Raw genomic sequence first — 16,329 nt, 5'->3', positions numbered from 1 at the left:
TGTGCCAAAACAGTTTGGTAGGGTATGGAAGTAAACCTTGCAAAGGTAAGTGTGTGTTTGAAGTTGGGGTGTGTAATGCATATTAAGGGCAATGTATATTTTGGCCTATAACCTTGAATGTGTAACCTTAATTAGTATGAGACCAATTTGAGGTGAAACTAGGCACAAAATGTGCCAACTTTCATTGAGAAACCATGCCAAAATTCTGCTTGCAAGGTGACCTAAAAATTTGACCAATTCGGATTAGATGCAATTAGGACCTGAAAAATGACCAATTGGGCAGCAGTGAGTGTTTAGGCCATAACTCACTCAAACCAGGTCCAATTGACCTGAAATTTTGACCAAGAATAGTTAAGACCCATACCTACAAGTCTTATGAAGACACCAAAGCCCAGAAATGACCATAAGCAAGTCAAACAACTTGCACAAGTTCGGGTCCAAAAACTGGCCGAACCAGAATTGACCACTTTGACCTAAAATTGACCTAAAATGGTACCATTTGACCAGCAATAGTATAATGACCATAACTTGGTCTACTTAACTCGGATTGACCTGAAATTTTGCACCGCGTGCAATAAGACCTAGATCTACAAGTTTGTAGTTTCGACCGAGACCCGAAAACCGAGGGAACTAGATCGTCCGGTTAGGTCAAACCAGTGTTCGGAATCGACAATTTGCATTAAAATGCACTAAGCGATGAAATGACTTTGGTAAAACATACCAAACCTAAAACCCTATCGAGTGTGACATATTAACGACACTAAAACCTAATTTACCTAAAACGCATCGAGGGTCGGTATATTAGGTGATTAAGCGAATAATTGAGTTCAGTGCATTATTTACCAAACCCCATCGATAGAGATAGTTTAATTTGGTACTGAAACACTTCAAATTGTGTTTCTCAGTTAACAAGGACTCAGCAAAAGGGAAAGAAATACTGAGTCAAGACCAGGAGACAAATATTAGAGGTTTGTGCACAACAACTATTTCTTTTGAATTATTTTCAATTGAAATAAATATTGACTATTTGTATATTATTGTTTTAAATTGTGGAAATGTATTTGAATGAATATTTATTGCTTGAAAAGCATTGTAAATGATTTGAAAGCTGAGAAATTGTTTGAATTACATTGATGGATACTTATTGATTTAAAAGCATTGGAAATGGTTTGAAACCACAGCTATCATGTATATTGATTGTATTCCTCATTAGCTTGTCTAGTGGGACGAATTGAATTCCCTCTCTGGCTGAAGTGTTGAGGTGTGTGCCTGTTGAGGACGAATTGGATGAGTACTCATATTTTTGCTAGCTAGCTGTGTTATTCCTCATTAGTCATCGACTTTTGGGACGAATTGAATACCTCATTAGTCATCGACTTTTGGGATGAATTGAATTATGGATCATGATTAAGCTGTGTGTGATTTATTGATGTGTATTGTGAGATTGTGAAATGGATTTAAACTCTCATTGACATATACTGTCTTTTGAATTCAAACCTGATCTGACTTATGGAAAATTATTGTGATATTGAGAAATGGAGTTTAAATTCTTGTTGACAATTATTGTCTTGAATTTAATTATGATTTTAAGTATCCACTATTTACATGACGTATGAATTGTGAGTTAAATTGGATTTGGTTAATGTTGTGCACCACTGAGACATTGTCTCAAATGATAGCTTTATTCTTTATCGCGGTAGAGAGATAGACAGGCGGCGTGGACTAGGTGCATATACATCCAGAGGATTACAGTATATTGAGTATACCGCTTTTGCTTTTTGTACTGTAATGTATGACACTGTATGTACATATTGTATTTAGTTTTGAGCAGCTGTAAATTAAATTAAATTGTACTTGAAGTTGTAAATTAATTATGAGTGTTTTGGATTGTAAAAGTTGTATTATATTTCCTTATCTCAGACTTTGAAAAATTTCTATGGAATTGAGTTGATGAATTGTTGTGTTGAGAAATGTATTGAAGTTGAGATTTGGAAAATTATAGAAGTGCTTTTACAGGTTTTCTGAAGAACTGTTTGATCCAAAATACAGATGGCACCTTGCCAAAATTTTCTGAAATTCCAAATAAATCAAATGAGTTAGTTGTTTCACCTCAGTTCACCAAAGTTTTTAACACTGTAAATAGTGCTCACCACTGTAAAAGAAGTAAGAAAAGTTTTAAAATCCCTTGTAGTGTATTTAATGGGTTATCGATGACGGAGTTGGTAATTCATTAGGTATACTACGGATCATGTTATGCCTTCAGAGGTAAGGTGTGACATGTTTTAGTGGTATCGAGCAAAGTTTTTAAATTCTGTTTTCACTGTTATTTGAATGTTCTTTACGCATAGTACAACTACTCAATATCATTGTTTGATACATACAAGACATTACTGAGATAAATATGCACTAACGAGAGTGAATATTCTTGTGTTATTGTTCAGAAAGCTAAGATCCTCGCATTGAATATGGAAGAGGGTGATCGTTCGATCGTCGATCTATTGAGGTGAGGTGCAAGGGGATGCCCAGTGTACAAAATGTCGATGGTTCAAGAAGACCACCTGCGATCATGATTTCTGCTCGATTCGCTCGTGGGATGGTCGAATATTCCAACAAATGGCTGGTAATGCACCTACTCAAGTCCCAATTCGGACACAGTGGTACAACCACGATCTCCTACGAGACAAGATGATAAATTGATGAAGTATGGGGCTCTGAGTTCAAGGGGACGATAGATCCTCTAGAAGGTGAGCAGTGGTTAGAGAGGATGGATAGGGTGTTCAAGAAACTTCATTGTACAGAGGAGCTCGGACTTGAATACTCGGTATCCTTACTACAAGGGATGCTTATGGTAGTGGAAAACCATTCCCCACGATGCAGTAGAACCTGCGATCTTGACTGGAATGACTTCCTCGAGAATTGAGACAAATACATCCACGATGCCTATGTAGACCGAAACGCAAGAATTCTTAAGTTTGAAACAGAGGCGGTCGGTGGTGAGTATGAAAGAGAATTTTCCCGCCTTAGCCATTATGCGGTGAGTCTACTCTCTACCAGCGGGGAGAGATGCAAGAGGTTTGAAAGCGGCTTGAAGCCCGATGTCAGTACAAGTGCTCGGCTTCAAACACACTAACTTCTCTGAACTTGTTTCTCAAGCCCTAGAGTTGGAAAGAGTTGAGTTTGAGCGCTCCCGAGAAGAAGAGGTCGGAGAAGACAGAGAAAGAGGAAAATCGGTAGATCGAGTTCCGGTGGTCATCTTGGAAAGAGGAAGAACTATGGGGACATGGCGGAGGTGGCAAGAAATGCAGTAGGGAAGACATTGGGACAGAGACCTCCCTATCTGGTCGTGAGTACTAGAAGTTCCTATCCTCCCGCCAATGTGAAACTTGTGGAAAGAATCATGGTGGAATCTGTTACAAGGCTATTGGAGCTGTTATAGCGTGGAGGCACCTGACACTTTGCCAGGAGGCACCCGATGAGTCGCAGAGTTGGACCACCTCCTACTCTGCGAAGGGTCGATTCGAGCCACTGTCACGAAGCTCACAACCACCTAGCGAGGTAGAGGCGGGGTAGAGGTAACCCAGCGGCGAGCCACGATAAAACAATCGAGCAAGATAGTGCTCGATCGAGTCTATGCCATGAGACAGAGAAGAGGCAGAGACATCGATGTTGTGGCTGGTACCTTCTCAACTTTTAACGAGAATGTATTTGTGCTATTTGATCCGGTTCTACCCATTCTTATGTGAGTGCTAGCATCATTGATTGCATTCTTTGTTCCATGTACAAAAATGGACTTTGAGGTGCTAGTAACAAGTCCGCTAGGACAGAGGTCGTGGTTAATAGGATGTATAGAGATTGCCCTTTGGTGATCCAAGGACACACTTTCTGTCGATTTCATTGAAATGCCCTTCAGAGATTATGATATCATCTTGGGCATGGATTGGTTAGCTAGGCATCATGCCATGATTGATTTGTAGGCGAAGCGATCACTTTTGGTCTCCTCGATGCAGTGATGTGGTGATACATGGGAGAGGCAGCTATTGCCATCCAACATCATTTAATTTGCACTAGCGGAAAAATGATCAGAAAAGGGTGTGAAGCATACTTGGCACATGTGGTAAACACCCAAGTGGGGAGTCCAGCATTGAAGGACATCCCTACAGTACATGACTTTCCAGACGTGTTTCCTAATGAATTGCCAGGATTACCTTCGGAAAGAGAAGTGCAGTTTGAAATTAATGTTCTGGTGTGGATCCAATCTCCATAACGCCATACGAGAATGGCACCAGCGAGTTGAAGGAGTCAAGATACGATTACAAGAATTACTTGAAAAGGGCTTCATCCGCCCTAGTGTGTCACCTTGGGGAGCACCAGTGTTGTTTGTTAAGAAGAAGGATGGTACTCTCCGCTTATGCATTGACTACAGGCAGTTGAATAGGGTGACAATAAAGAACAGATATCCATTGCCTCGCATTGATGATCATTCGATCGATTGAAGGGTGCAGCAGTATTCTCCAAAATTGATTTGCGATCTGGTTATCATCAGTTGAAGGTGCAAGAGCAGAGTATTCCAAAAACTGCTTTCAGAACTCGATATGGCCACTATGAGTTTCTAGTAATGCCATTCGGGTTGACAAATGCTCCAGCTGCTTTTATGGATCGATGAACACTATCTTGCACCATATCTTGATCAATTTGTGGTGGTGTTTATTGATGACATTTTGATATACTCGAGGAGTGCAGAGGAGCATGATAGACATCTGCGGATTATGCTGAGACTTTAAGGAGAAAGCAGTGCACGCCAAATTGTCGAAATGTGAATTTTGGTGAAGGAAATCTCCTTTTTGGGACATGTTGTGTCACCAAGGGATCAAGGTAGATTCGATGGGTAGAAGCTATCCTTAATTGGAAACCGCCAGAACATCACGTAAATTCGCATTTTAGGCTTAGCTGGATATTACCGTCGGTTTGTGAAGGGATTTTCTATGTTATCTTCTCCACTGACCAAGCTGCTTCGGAAAGATGTAAAATTTCAGTGGACTAATAAATGTCAGCAGAGTTTTGATGAGTTGAAGAGGTGCTTAACTAAAGCTCCAGTTCTCACTTTACCTACTCCGGGTAAAGAATACACAGTTTATAGTGATGCTTCTCACAATGGGTTAGGCGTGTCTTGATGCAAGATCGAATGTCATTGCTTATGCATCACGCCACCGAAACCGCATGAGAGGAACTACCCAACACATGATGCAGGTTAGCAGCTATTGTTTTTGCTCTGAAGATCTGGAGACACTATCTGTATGGAGAGAAATGCTACATCTTCACAGATCACAAGAGCTTGAAGTACTTAGGTACCCAGAAGGAATTGAATTTGAGGTAGAGGAGATGGCTAGAACTCATTAAAGATTATAATTGCTTAATAGACTATCAGCCAGGAAAAGCAAATGTGGTGGCTGACGCCTTAAGTCGCAAGACTATGGCAAGTCTCAGAGTTTCTCCTTTGTCCATGGTATATGAATTGAAAGCACAGCATGCCAGTTTAGAGGTTAATGATGAGGGACAGACAGTAGTTGCATGGCATGTACAGCCAGTGTTGATTGATCAGATCAGAATGGCTGCACAGAGTGATGAAAAATATCAGAAGCTGCTGAAAGAAGTTCAGCAGGGCAAGAAACCTGAATTCTCTGTGAGAGATGATGGTTTATTGCTACATCGAAGCGAATGTGCGTTCCTAGTGATGTGGGCGAGACAGATCATTATGAAGGAAGCATATGAGTCTCCATTTGCTATGCACCCTGGTGGAACTAAAATGTATAGAGGGCTGAAAGAGCATTACTGGTGGATGGGCATGAAAAGAGATATAGCTGAATTCGTTTCCAAATGCCTAACTTGTCAGCAAGTAAAGGCAGAACATCAAGTTCCAGCTAGTTTATTACATCCTTTGTCGATGCAGTGGAAATGGGAACGAATAACTATGGATTTTGTTACGGGACTTCCAAGGACACAGAGTAGTCATGATGCGGTATGGGTTATAGTTGTGATTGACTAAGTCTGCTCACTTTTGCCGATTCGGATGGACTATAGCACGGAAAGATTGGCGGATTGTACATATATGAGATTGTAAAATTGCATGGAGTGCCAGTATCAATTGTGTCTGACAGAGATCCTAGGTTCACTTCTAGATTGGGGTAGTCTTCAGAGAGCCCTAGGAACTAGATTGAACTTCAAAGACAAGACATTCCACCCACAGGTGATGGCGATCGAGAGGGTTATTCGGATATTGGAGGATATGCTACGGGCTTGTGTGATTGAATTTGATGGTAGTTGGTATACACACTTGCCTTTGATTGAGTTTGCTGATAACAACAGCTACCAATCAAGCATAGGGATGCCTACATATGAAGCTTTGTATGGCAGAAAGTGTAGAACTCCCTTATGTTGGGATGAAGTAGGTGAAAGGAAGATGATTGGACCAGAAATTGTCCAGTGACAGAGGAAAAGATCAGTTGATCGAGAGATAGACTCAAAGTGCATCGGACCGCGAAGTCCTATGTTGATCCAAGAGAAGAGATATTGAGTATGCGATGGGTGATAAGGTATTCCTCAAAGTTTCTCCTTGGAAGAGGATTATGAGATTTGGCGAGAAAGGAAACTAAGTCCTCGTTTCATCGGACCATATGAAGTTACGGAAAGAGTGGGTCCTTTAGCATACCGGTTGGCATTACCTCCGAGCTAGCAAGGATACAGTGTCTTCCATGTGTCCATGTTAAGGAGGTACAGTCGGACCCATCTCATGTACTAACAATTGAAGAGATTGAAGTAAATCCGGACCTTTCATATGAGGAAGAATCCATAAAAATTCGGCATATGAGGTGAAGCGGTGAGGAACAAGCAGATACACACGGTTAAAGTCTTTGTGGAACCATCATTCAGCCGAGAAGCTACTTGGGAACGTGAAGAGGATATGAGGAGACAACACCCACACTATTCAGAGACTAATGCGTGTAAAATTTGAGACGAAATTTATTTAAGGGAGAATTGTAACACCCCAAAGTTCGGTAGTGCGTTCTTTGCTCCGGTGACTGTTGTCCTGGACAGCTAGGATGCCTAGAACCGTACCTCAATATGAGTGAGGAGACATAAAATAATGAAATACAAGAAAAGAAAAACAAAGGAAAAATCATAGTAAAGAAATGTAACCGAGTAAGTGAGCCGGGAAACCTAGCGATGGGTGACCGCATCGGGAAGTCACGGCGTGGACCGTTGACTAACCCTGGACTGCGGGGAACCCTGGAAAACATTTTTTGGACATAAATAGACCCTTATTGAAGTATAAATCTCATTAGAAAGATTAAAGAAAAATTAAATAATTAGTACAAAGAAAAGTGAGAAATCGAAAAACAGACAAAATACGGTATTCTGAAAAATCGGAAAGCCACGAGCAGGGCATTATGGTCATGTGACATCCCGAATTGTCTTTTGACCTAAATGTCCATTAAAAATAAATAGTATTACACTTAGAAAATGAAATGAAAAATTAATTTGATGGTACCTAAAATAAATAGGGGGAATAATGGGTTAAATGTGGATTAATTGAAAGTTAACTTATAATATGTTTTAATTTTAGTTAGTGGACCACTATAGGATTAATTTATCATTGAAATATGGCTGATATGGTCCACTCACCATCTGAAATTCCATCTTCCTCAAAATTCTCTCAAATGGCCGAATTGAAGAAACCTTGAAACTCCATTGACGTTTTTCTTTGAGCTTCATTTCCTCTCTCCATTTCAACTCCATTCTCTTAGGTTCTTTCATGAAAAATGGTCTACACACCACAAGGAAGATATTGATACTAATTTTGAGAAGTTTTGTGAAGGTTTAGCAAGTTACAAATAAAGGTAAGTTTGCATTTTTGAGAAATCCTTTGTTAAAGTTTTTATGCATGTTATGGGTATTGGTTTGGTGAAGGAAAATTTTGAGTTTGAAGGGTTATTGTTGTTGCCATTTTGGACAGCCATGGGTCACTTTTTTGATGAGGTATTTGTGTATATAATTGATGAGAAATAATGTTAATCATGGTGATTTAGTAACCTAGTGATTTAATGCATGTATATATGGTGAATGATGCACTTTGATGGGAATTGGCATATGGTACGGCAATGTGATGTTGATGAATGAATTGTGGCAGCTTGTGGACACTTGAATAATGGTGTATATTGAAGGGAGTGTGGGCAGCATATTGACCTAGAAGGATTGATGATATGTATGTCAATTTACATTGTAAAGTGTATGTAAAGTTTGAAATGTTTAGGTGTGTTTGTAATGGTACTTAGAAATTGTAATTGTGAATGATATTTGGTGTGTTGAGGGTGATTGGAATCTGCCCAAAATAATGCTAATGTTATGTAGAAAATGTTGTTGGTAATGTGCCAAAACAGTTTGGTAGGGTATGGAAGTAAACCTTGCAAAGGTAAGTGTGTGTTTGAAGTTGGGGTGTGTAATGCATATTAAGGGCAGTGTATATTTTGGCCTATAACCTTGAATGTGTAACCTTAATTAGTATGAGACCAATTTGAGGTGAAACTAGGCACAAAATGTGCCAACTTTCATTGAGAAACCATGCCAAAATTCTGCTTGCAAGGTGACCTAAAAATTTGACCAATTCGGATTAGATGCAATTAGGACCTGAAAAATGACCAATTGGGCAGCAGTGAGTGTTTAGGCCATAACTCACTCAAACCAGGTCCAATTGACCTGAAATTTTGACCAAGAATAGTTAAGACCCATACCTACAAGTCTTATGAAGACACTAAAGCCCAGAAATGACCATAAGCAAGTCAAACAACTTGCACAAGTTCGGGTCCAAAAACTGGCCGAACCAGAATTGACCACTTTGACCTAAAATTAACCTAAAATGGTACCATTTGACCAGCAATAGTGTAATGACCATAACTTGGTCTACTTAACTCGGATTGACCTGAAATTTTGCACCGCGTGCAATAAGACCTAGATCTACAAGTTTGTAGTTTCGACCGAGACCCGAAAACCGAGGGAACTAGATCGTCCGGTTAGGTCAAACCAGTGTTCGAATCCGAGAATTTGCATTAAAATGCACTAAGCGAGGAAATGACTTTGGTAAAACATACCAAACCTAAAACCCTATCGAGTGTGACATATTAACGACACTAAAACCTAATTTACCTAAAACGCATCGAGGGTCGGTATATTAGGTGATTAAGCGAATAATTGAGTTCAGTGCATTATTTACCAAACCCCATCGATAGAGATAGTTTAATTTGGTACTGAAACACTTCAAATTGTGTTTCTCAGTTAACAAGGACTCAGCAAAAGGGAAAGAAATACTGAGTCAAGACCAGGAGACAAATATCAGAGGTTTGTGCACAACAACTATTTCTTTTGAATTATTTTCAATTGAAATAAATATTGACTATTTGTATATTATTGTTTTAAATTGTGGAAATGTATTTGAATGAATATTTATTGCTTGAAAAGCATTGTAAATGATTTGAAACTGTGAGAAATTGTTTGAATTACATTGATGGATACTTATTGATTTAAAAGCATTGGAAATGGTTTGAAACCACAGCTATCATGTATATTGATTGTATTCCTCATTAGCTTGTCTAGTGGGACGAATTGAATTCCCTCTCTGGCTGAAGTGTTGAGGTGTGTGCCTGTTGAGGACGAATTGGATGAGTACTCATATTTTTGCTAGCTAGCTGTGTTATTCCTCATTAGTCATCGACTTTTAGGACGAATTGAATACCTCATTAGTCATCGACTTTTGGGATGAATTGAATTATGGATCATGATTAAGCTGTGTGTGATTTATTGATGTGTATTGTGAGATTGTGAAATGGATTTAAACTCTCATTGACATATACTGTCTTTTGAATTCAAACCTGATCTGACTTATGGAAAATTATTGTGATATTGAGAAATGGAGTTTAAATTCTTGTTGACAATTATTGTCTTGAATTTAATTATGATTTTAAGTATCCACTATTTACATGACGTATGAATTGTGATTTAAATTGGATTTGGTTAATGTTGTGCACCACTGAGACATTGTCTCAGCGATAGCTTTATTCTTTATCGCAGTAGAGAGATAGACAGGCGTGGACTAGGCCGCATATACATCCAATGAGGATTACAGTATATTGAGTATACCGCTTTTGCTTTTGTCTTGTAATGTATGACACTGTATGTACATATTGTATTTGGTTTTGAGCAATTGTAAATTAAATTAAATTGTACTTGAAGTTGTAAATTAATTATGAGTGTTTTGGATTGTAAAAGTTGTATTATATTTCCTTATCTCAGACTTTGAAAAATTTCTATGGAATTGAGTTGATGAATTGTTGTGTTGAGAAATGTATTGAAGTTGAGATTTGGAAAATTATAGAAGTGCTTTTACAGGTTTTATGAAGAACTGTTTTATCCAAAATACAGATGGCACCTTGCCAAAATTTTTACAGAAATTCCAAATAAATCAAATGAGTTAGTTGTTTCACCTCAGTTCACCAAAGTTTTTAACACCTGTAAATAGTGCTCACCACTGTAAAAGAAGTAAGAAAAGTTTTTAAAATCCCTTGTAGTGTATTTAATGGGTTATCAGTAGACGGAGTTGGTAATTCATTAGGTATACTACGGGATCATGTTATGCCTTACAGAGAGGTAAGGTGTGACAGGTCTAGTGGGATGGGTACTATCTGATTGATGCCCAACAAGTAACGGTAAATTTCACTGAGTGGGAGTGGTAATGATGGATTAGAATTCCTTGATGGTCTTGGAGCAGGTGGTCTGAAAGGAGTATTTTTGTCAAATGGTCTGGGATTATAGGCAGCTTGGGGAGGATATTGTGGGCGAGGATAATTCAGGAATAGAGGAGGAACATTTGCTACCATTGGGTTTTCTATTGGAGGGAATGGACTTTGTGCTGGGGTGTACGAGCAAAAATTATTTTGTGGCAGTAGGTGAGTTTGTTTGGAAATGGAGTGCACATCCCCTTCCTTCTTTTTCCTAAAATTGGTAGGCTTTTTCATAGAAATCTCCCTTACTACTTCTTATAATCTCCCCAATTGAAGATTTGTTTCAATTCTTTCCCCCGTCTAAATGATATCAAAAAAACAATTGGAAGTATTCCCAATCATTAAATTGAAATATGAAGCCTTCAGGGTCTCAATGAACAGTGAGCATAGTTCACTGTCTGTCACCAGAGGATAAACTTCAGCTGCCTTTTCTCTCCATCTTTGGGCATATTCCTTAAAGCTCTCCCTTTCCCTCTAAACCAGGTTTTGGAGGTCTCTCCGTGTGGGGGCAACATCACAATTGAACTTATACTATTTGAGGAAAGCATAAGCCAAATCCTTCCAGAAGCGTAATCTACTCTTGTCCAACTGTATGCACCAGCGTAAGGCTGCCCCCATGAGGCTTTCATGGAAGAAATGTACCAAGAGTTTGCCATTTTCTATAAGAGTGGACATCTTAGCTATGTAAGTGGCCAAATGGATGTGCAGGTTAGAGCTTCTACTGTATTTATCGAATTTCGAGACTTTAAATTTTAGCGGTACCACTACATCTGGCTCTAATCTCAGCGAAGACATATCGACTGAGCCATACATATTTAACCCTTCAATAGCTCTTAGTCTTTCCTCCAAAGCAAATAACTTCTCATTTTCTTTCTCTCTACTATCTCCTCCTATTGCATGAGCTATTCCCCCAATTGGAAAATTGGTTGTAGGGTAAACTAAAGGGATTGGTGCTAAAGGATGAAATTCTGCATTCAAGACAGCCTAGTGATAAGAGACAGGAAATTCACTGCTTGGGAATGTTAGATTGAAGGTAATTGTTGGGTCAGGAATGGGAGTTTAAAAGGTAAAAGAAGTTGAGGCTTGGTCATGAAGCTTTTGGGCATGAGCATCAATTGTTATTGTAAGTGGGGGAATTACTGGCAAATTTGGTTCCAATGCTGGCCGGGTGGTTTCTTTATTTTGGGACATTTCTCTCATCATTTTCATTAACTTTGAGATCTGTTCCCTTAATTCTGAAACTTGCCCCTGTAGGTTCTGCACTTGTTCTTGCTCTTCCATTATCTTCTTTGTTCGGGATCTTGTTAAGTAAACTTTTCTTGGCACAACCGGTTGCTAGATCGGATTTGCTTTGGGAGTAATATTGGTTTTCTGTGGAGATAAGTGCATTATCAGTTTTATTTCTACAAATAAATTTGTTGTGGGCAAAGTTTTGGCTGATCAAAGGATACTATGGCAAACAATTACAAGAAATGATGTCTGCCGAGGGTAGATTACATTATTCTTTACAATGGCATCATTCGATAGTCCAACCATGAATGACAGGGCATATGCATGGTTATGATACATGTTCATGTGACGCATATGTCTTTTCTCATACCTCTAACGAGGATAAATCCCATGAGAGTTACACTATTCATTCATAAGTTTCAAGATTCGAGAACACAGTTTTATTATTTATGAAGCATATATAGTATTGTGCTATTGCCTAGGCTCAGGAAGGGTCCTTAAGGTACAATGACATCTTTTGAGATACTCATATAATCTCGCTTCTTGTGTCGCAGGGTTGAATGCCTTCAAAGCATATTCGGATTCAGGCAGCAACTCTTGTTTCCCCTGCACTATCATCTTTTCAAATCGATTGACATTCCCTCACAATTCTTGGCAAAGGGTGGCTTGTCTATCCTTTTCCTTTCTTTCTTTGGCACACTCTTTCGAGATATCATTGATTAATTGTGCCTGATCTTTAAGTTCATGCTTCCTCCTCTTGTTTTCTTGCTCGTATTCTTTCACCAATATCTCATAATATTCCAATCTTCTCGTAATTTGCCATTTTGTATCTCTTTCTCCTTTACTGTGCTTTGGAGTGAAGTCTTCTCTTTCTCCCACTGGGTTTTTCACCTCTCATATTCCATTTCTCCTGCCATCATCTCCTCTCTAAGTCTCTTTACTTCCTTTTCCAACACTTGCTCTTGATCTTCTAACCTTTTTATGCGCTCTTTCAGTTACTGGTTCTCAATAGTCAAATCTCGAAGAAGACTACCTAATCTGGTATCAACTTCCACCAAACGGACTTCTTGGTGAGATATACTTTCCCCGGACCCTTTTAGTTTGGAGATTCGATACTCCTTATCTCTCCTGTTTCTCCATAGGGAATATTCCTCTATTGTGCTTGGCCCTTTAGGTGATCGTTCCATCAAGATCACCTTTTCCCATGATTTGCGCAAAGCTTTCAGTTCGTCTTCTCTATTGGGTTCATGATAGAAATGAGTTTGACGAAATCCTTTAATATTAGGAATGAATTGAGTCGAGCCGAATTGCCTCATTATTATAGCTGGAATATGACTTGTGCATCCAGTTAGCCCTACCAATGGTACAAAATGATGACCCCCTGTACTGATCAAGATGGGTTGTCCCGTAGTCCACAACTTCCTCCAACAGTAATTGTGACTACTAAAATTCAAAATCTAATCTTGCCATTATCGTTCATCCCTTTGACTTATTACTAGTTTCACCATCTTTTCAATAATGGGTTGATCAGAGTACCAGGTTAGACCCTTAGTTTTTAGTGGATAGATATGACTGAGGATCCAAAGATACAGCAGCTGGATGCAACACTTAATGATTCCCTTACCCTATTGCCAGCAATATGTCAAGATCAAGAAGGTCTCGGTGAGAATAGCAAGTATTGGATTGACATTATGTTTTGCCACTACCCAAAATAATTCTGTGACGTTATGAGTTACAACTCCCAAAGGTCTAGGGAATAAGACTAGTCCATAAATCCCCAGAGCTAGGACTGACAAAGCCTTATCCCATCTTTTACCCTGAATATACTGGTCCAGATGCTTTTTAATGTAAATCCAAGGCCACCCATGTGAGTTTCCCTTAACGGTTTCTTTTAACTTAGCTTTTTCTGCTGGGACTCCTATTATGTACGCGAACCATTTCCATGTCTGTCTGTGATCAAGGTGGAGATAAATACGATTCTGGGCTACATAAAGGATCTCCAGTAGCGTCTGATATTCCTCGAACTGTGCCTGGGCATGATTGGGCAATGATTTCCAACTATTTAATAAGTCATTGAAACTAGCTATTTTGATCTTAATTTTACTAGGGTTTAATGGAGGCAACAGACGGGTTCCTGCTTCTATCTCACCAGTTTGTAAGGATTTCGAGTCATGGATTGATTTAAATCTTTGTTGAGCATTTTGTTTCTATTTTGAAACCTTTTCGGCTGACTGACTCGAAGATGCCATTTTAAAGTCTTCCTTACCCTTGGCAGACACCAATTTATAATACCTGTAGAAGAAATAAGTTAGCAAAACAAATTCAGGTAATTTGGAATTATATTACTTGCAAGACAATATCTATACACCTATCAAAGTAAGGTGTTTTGATCATCCTGGTAGTATGATTCAAAATTACCCTCATGTTATTTAAGAGAAGTTTAAGAATATAAACAGAGTAAGGTGAAAGCAAGTATGTCCCTTTTGTCCTAAAATAGGGTAACCATGACACCGGGTAGATACTACCTAATTGGATGGTCCTACCTTCAAGGATGGCTTATTATAGGCTCTGACTAATGTGACGGTTTAGCTCAAGGTCTAATTTTTTAAAGCCACAGGTCCCCAAATCGTCCCTACTGTAAATAGTAGAGCATCATTTCACCATTATGATAATCACGGGAAAAATCCACGGTTATCATAATAGGTGACACAAGTTCCAATCTGAGCAGAAGTCTTCATGGATACTAACGAGGTAAAAACCTATGGGTACCGCTACATGACCCCCTCCTACTTCCTACAGGGTAAGAGAGCCTGGGTATAGGGCTAAAGTGTGTGAGGACATAATGTAGGTGATCAGTATGTGAAGGGACATATTTACCTCTTTCTTATTTAAAGAAGTTTAGGCAAAGATTACTGCAATAAATGAAACAATCAAAACAAACAAAACGGTTAGAGAGAATAGTAATAATTAAAATATTAAAACTCCTGATTCTATAAGTTAACCCCCATAGTTATGGATAAGAGCACAGGATTAAATTTGCTCTTTGGACTTCTAAACCAGGGTTATTTTGGATATTTTCTTAGCGGAGTTGCTAAGCTGTCGCAAGGACTTTGTGATCGCAGGACGATTCTCACCGAAGTGAAAAAAGTAAGGAGTCGCCACTTTAATTTTAAGGAAAATTAAAGGAAACCATTACTGAAAACAAAAACCACTTCCGAAATAGAGATTTTAGGTTCAGAGTCCATCCACGGGTGGGGAAGGTGTTAGGCACCCCACCTCGTCTCTTAATGAGGGTCCGCAAATTTAATGATGTTCTCTTAATTACTTATGATTAATAATTTGGGGGCTTTGGAGTCACGATGTCGGTCCTTATTATTGACAAAAGGAGCATTCAATATCTAACCATTTTGGGTTTTCCAAGAACACGGGTACATGGGATGACCCCACAGTGAATTGGTGTTTTGTTTATTTGATTTGTTACATATCTTATATAATTTTTTAGCCTTGAATTTGGGATTCTAATTTTAAACAGATGTTATTTGAGTCCCTAAAGATCCGTAATGAATGAGGAAGGTTCTCGACTCACATGTTAGGTATCTCGGTATTTAACTATTAAAATTTTGATTGAAAAGAATTCATGAAAGGACTCTCTTCCAATTTCTTAAAATATTCTTATTAGAATTTTGGCTAAGAGAATTCGAGTAAGGACTCTCTCTCGATCTCTCAAAATGTGTATATTAGAATTTTTGTTAAGAGGATTCGGGTAAGGACTCTCTCTTGATCTCTCAAAATGTGTATATTAGAATTTTTGTTAAAAGGATTTAGGTAAGGACTCTCTCCCAATCTCATAAAATGTGTATATTAGAATTTTGTTAAGAGGATCCGGGTAAGGACTCTCTCCCGATCTCTCCAAATGTGTATATTAGAACTTTTGTTAAGAGGATTCGGGTAAGGATTATCTCCTAATCTCTTAAAATGTGTATATTAGAATTTTTGTTAAGAGGATTCGAGTAAGGACTCTCTCCCGATCTAGTAAAATGTGTATATTAGAATTTTGTTAAGAGGATTTAGGTAAGGACTCTCTCGCTATCTCTCCAAATGTGTATATTAGAATTTTTGTTAAGAGGATTCGGGTAAGGACTCTCTCCTGATCTCTTCTAATTTGTGAAAAATGAATTTTAAAAGGTTACGCTCATGAGACTGGACTCGTTTGACCCTATTAGATATGAAAACATCGCTCACATCACCTCTCACTTTTCATATTATTCCA

The sequence above is a fragment of the Hevea brasiliensis genome, chromosome 4, assembly GCF_030052815.1.
Source record: "Hevea brasiliensis isolate MT/VB/25A 57/8 chromosome 4, ASM3005281v1, whole genome shotgun sequence".
Taxonomy (NCBI): domain Eukaryota; kingdom Viridiplantae; phylum Streptophyta; class Magnoliopsida; order Malpighiales; family Euphorbiaceae; genus Hevea; species Hevea brasiliensis.
This window is presented reverse-complemented; position numbering follows the sequence as displayed.